A 4,928-nucleotide genomic window follows, 5' to 3' on the forward strand; every position below is an offset into this window, starting at 1 on the left:
TATTGAGATCACGATTATTTAACACGATTATTCATTGACATTGAGAACATCATGAATTTATTGAACATTGACACTGGCTTTTCTTTTTAACATTGGATGTCTTTGGATTTTAGATATAATTGAAAATAAATAAATAAATAAGTGAAAATAAATAATAAAAGTGCAAAGATTTAGAAATAAAATAAAAACTAAAATAAATATACAGTACATGTAGGCCTACTATGTTGCAGTGAACTGCCACAACCAACTGCAACTATTAATCTACATTCAATGTTGGTAAACATCTGAACTAGTAGTCATTAAACCTCAAAACTAACCAAATGAGAACGCTATTGAGTAACGTTCGTTTACATTAATTAAATTACTCATTTGGCAGATGGTTTTATCCAAAGCGACTTACGTTTAGGTTTATAATAGGCTATTGTTAATGTTTATCTGTGAGCTCGTTAGCTGTTGAATATGCGGTCGCATTGTAAAGAGTGTCCTGAATCGATGACACTTTGCGGTGGCAGGAGTAACTAGATGGGGCTTTGTGTTTTTGTTCGTTTAGCGTTATTTCTTGGTCATAGACCACTTTGTGAGTGGATTTCAAGTGATTAAACGAAAGAGGGAGAGGTCGTGTTGCGGGGTGCAGCCACGACCGCGCATATCTTGACAGGTGGGTCAAAACTCGCATCGCAATTCCGTGCTGTATATTCGCGTCACACATCAGTTACACATCAAGAGCGATGCGAATATAGGCTACAGCACGGAATTGCGATGCGAGTTTTGACCCACCTGTCACAGCCACAGACTTGGAACAAACAGTGCAAGATATGCGCAGTGTAAGGACCTTTAAACTCGGCGAAACCATAGTGTTTCCACCCCACATACGTTGTTTTACCTCTCTTCTCGACCAGCGGCTCTCTTTCTGTGACTTCTGTCATTTATTCTTGTGCTACCACGGAAATAAGCGGGGAGGAGAAACGTCCCTTGGCTCTTCACACGACAGTCATTCACAACTCGAGCTGGTGTGCTTTGGGGAGGGCCGAGCAAAGGAAGGGGTGCGCTTGATTTATAACACAAGACAGAACGAGAGAGACAAGAGCCGCAAAATCGTTTGATGTCGATTATCTTGTTTTCATAATCGTGGACAGCCCAAATCGTAATCTAGATTAAAATTTGATTAATCGAGCAGCCCTAGGTCCAACGCACATTGCAAGTTGTAGAGAGACACTTGCGACTTTTGATTTCAAGGCAGCTGCTGCAAGCTTCACTGCTGCAAAAAAGCATAAGAAGCAGTAAAATTATATGCAGGACAGATTAAGCCTTCTTTTTTTTCAAAAGGGGTTTTAATTCTATTTTATTTTATCTAAGGAAAGGCATATAGCGAATTGAAAGTAGGGTATTTTATTTCAATTATTTAATTGTATGAGAAAAAGCCTATCCACCTTATTTTTGAATGCCCCACTGTAAAAAAAGAATTGTGGGTACAATGTCCGGTTTAACGTGACTCATTGTTGCCGCTTGCCATTTCCTTTGTTATACTCTGGCTGCAGACCCGAATTATAAACCGGAAGCTGGAGTCCGTTATAAAAGTTATAAATATAGTCACGTTATAAACAACTAACCAACGCTGGAGGTCCGTATGGAAACTCGAAATGTGTGTTACTCGAAATGGTTAAAAGTTAAATCAATTTGGTGGCGTTTTACTGCCATGTAACATAGCTAGCTAGCCGCTAACATTAGCCACCACAGTTAGTAGCCGACTAACCACAATGCATTACGTTATCCCAGCACCCGAACGACACGGCTGTAGAGCAGAATGGCTCTGCTGTAAAATGGTAAAATCCTCATAGACGTTTTTTTTGTCGGGGGCTGGGGGGTTATCTAAATTGGTTACACCGGAAATAGAACCCATAGTTAACGTAAGGCAAAATGGCCACCAAAAATAAGGTGGATAGCAAACAGATATATGTGAAAATATTATGAGCCATGTTTATTTCAAAGAGTGTTTATCCAGAGCCATTATGGTTATTTCAAAGTGTTTGTTTTGCCATAATGAACGCATGCCTGGCAGCGTCACGTGGCCTGAGTCTATTGTCAGGAGTCAGGACAAATCAGCAATAAGCAGTTTTTTTTCCAGAGTTTTATTCTTTATTTGATTTTATCAGAGAAAAAGCCTAGCCTATAGGAAATGAAAATGTGTGATTTCACTGCACTAATTAAAATAGGCTATTTGTGAGCAATAGTTTGTGATTTTTTTGTTTATTTTCAAAGAGAAGATTAAAATATTATGAGCCATGGTTATTTCAAAGAGTGTTTGTTTTGCCGTAAAGAACACACGCAATGCGGCATCGCGTGGCCTGACTATTGTTGGCAGTCAGGACAAATAGGCTAATTGAGTCTTATTGGCTGTTTATACTTTCAAAAATAAATCTACATACTAGGGCTGGGCGATAAAACGATGTCGAAAATTTTCACGAAAAAAACGGCCACGATAACTATGATAAATTTATGAGCTGTAATTTCGATAAAATATTTTCAGTGTTGCGTTCAAAACCCCTCAGAAACATGACCGCAGCTTAGCACAGCAATGCTTATTGTGAATAACGTGTCATTTTTGGGGGGTATTTGAAGGCAACACTGAGTGGAACCAATGGCATCAATGGAAAATAAACCATGTGATGCACGCGTTTGCGGAATAATCCATTTCTCTGCTCAGAGCCTCGCAGTCGGCTGGCTCTTCTCTTCTCTCAGTTAGAGCCTGGCCCGGCAAAACAACAGTAACATATACAGAGGGAATTAAAATATGTCAGGCCGTGGATTTGTACACGGGAGATAAAGCTGCAGCAGACAGTAGTTCTGGTTATGGGTAGCGGTAGCTGGCTGTCATGAATGGTATCAAATTAGCATCTACATCGCGTTAGCTAACGCTAACGTTAGCTTACGCGCTAACGTTACTATCTTCATACTTGACAATCTTGCTAACGTTATGCTATCTGTTAGATAGACCATCTATAGCAGCTATCCGAATAACATTACACATCTATGGTTTAAACAGTCTTTGCTTCCTTTATCAAACCAACAGCAGCTAACTATAGCTGCATAATCAACACCTAGCCTTGGACCAAGACGTTCATTGCACTAAAACAACATAATGTAATACACACAACAGAATAAGCACACCAAAGACCAGTGGTATAAGGGAAAACAAGTAACAAGCATAGAACAATTATAATAAGCTGAAAATGCAAATGGATCAAGTTACATTAAAAAGCCATAACTGAATAATATGGACAAACAGATGACTAAATAAAGGGTTATCATTTAATGACAACAATAGCCAATGAGCTGCATTGAGCCTCTCTCATGAGAATACTTTGAATTGAATTCAACTTAATTGTAACCGGTCAGAGATTAATAGAGTCGTATCGAATACATTCTATATCGCTCTGCATTGAATTTTAATTGTGCCCCTAAAATTCTTCACGTGGTTTTTATGTGCAATTAGTATTATTAATAAATTTATATCGTGATATATATCGACATCGATCGATATAAGAAAACATATCGTGATAAAAAAAATTGCCATATCGCCCAGGCCTACTACATACCTACCGTAAATTCCGGACTATAAGCCGCGGCTTTTTTCCCGTTTTTTGGCCTTTTTTGCCCCCTGCGGCTTATATAACGGTGCGGCTTATCTATGGATTTTTTCCAAAAAAAAAAAAAAATCTCTCTTTTTTAGCACTCTTTTTAACTATAAATCCACTTCTGTTTTAATTTCCTCTCTTGCCCTCTTTTAACAACATAACATAACATAACATAACACAACACAGGTAAGCAGAAAGAAAAAGACGAAGCAAATCACCGCCATGAATGAGGAAATGACTCACCTGCTGGAGGCTGGAGATACACGGCTTGGGCTAAACTTTTACTCCGTGAAACACTATCGATTAAGTCCGACATCGCTCAGAGGTTTGAGCAGCTTGAAAACAAGTTTGAAAACGTGCAGAAGTCCATCCACTCACTCACTAAAGAAAATAAGCGAACAGAGTTTCTAATGCGGAAAAGCGCATCAGCGCACTGGAGGACAAAAACAACACAGTGAGTCCGAAAGTGGATAAAATGCAAAAACAAATCGAACCCCTGCACACGCAGGTTGATGACTTAATCAGCAGGAGTAAAAGAAATAACATTCGCCTGATCAATGTAAAAGAGGGAGCTGAGATTGGTGACATGGACGCTTTCGTGGCAAAATCCTGTGTTACATCCTGGACCTGAAGGAAGGCGAGAAACCACCAGAGGTGGACAGGGCACACCGGGCGCCTCGGCCACGTCCAGACCCCGGCCTGCCACCGAGGGCCATCTTCATCTGCCTACTCGGCTGGCCCGACCGTCAACTCATCCTCCAGGCTGCGGGGAAGAAGCCCCTCACCTGGGAGGGTACGCGCTTTTTCGTCCGGCAGGACCTCTCCGCGTTGGTGCAACAGAAACGCGCAACATACAACAGCATCATCGAAAAGGTTAAAGTCAATGGATATCGTTTTGGCGTACTGTACCCAGCGAGACTCGTCATAACCATTGATGGACAGCGGCGGAACAAGAGCTCAAAGTGAAACTGCCGAATATCTTTTGAGTTGGACTGGTCAATAGTACTGTGAGTAACTAAAATAAAAAAATAAAAAACGGAATTCTCTCTTCTTTAGCACTCTTTCTAACTATAAATCCACTTCTGTTTTAATTTCCTCTCTTGCCCTCTTTTCACCACACCGCGGACACTGTGTGCACTGTAAAAAAAACAAAAAATACCACAATGTGTGATTTTGTCTGGGGATTAGTGACCTGACTTTTGTTTTGTTGAAATGTTAATAAATGGGAGCTTCCCCAAACAGCCATCTCTTTCCCGACAATCCCCTCTGTGCACGAAGCCTTACATATGGTAA

This window comes from Poromitra crassiceps, assembly GCF_964638095.1.
Source record: "Poromitra crassiceps genome assembly, contig: HAP1_SCAFFOLD_61, whole genome shotgun sequence".
Taxonomy (NCBI): domain Eukaryota; kingdom Metazoa; phylum Chordata; class Actinopteri; order Beryciformes; family Melamphaidae; genus Poromitra; species Poromitra crassiceps.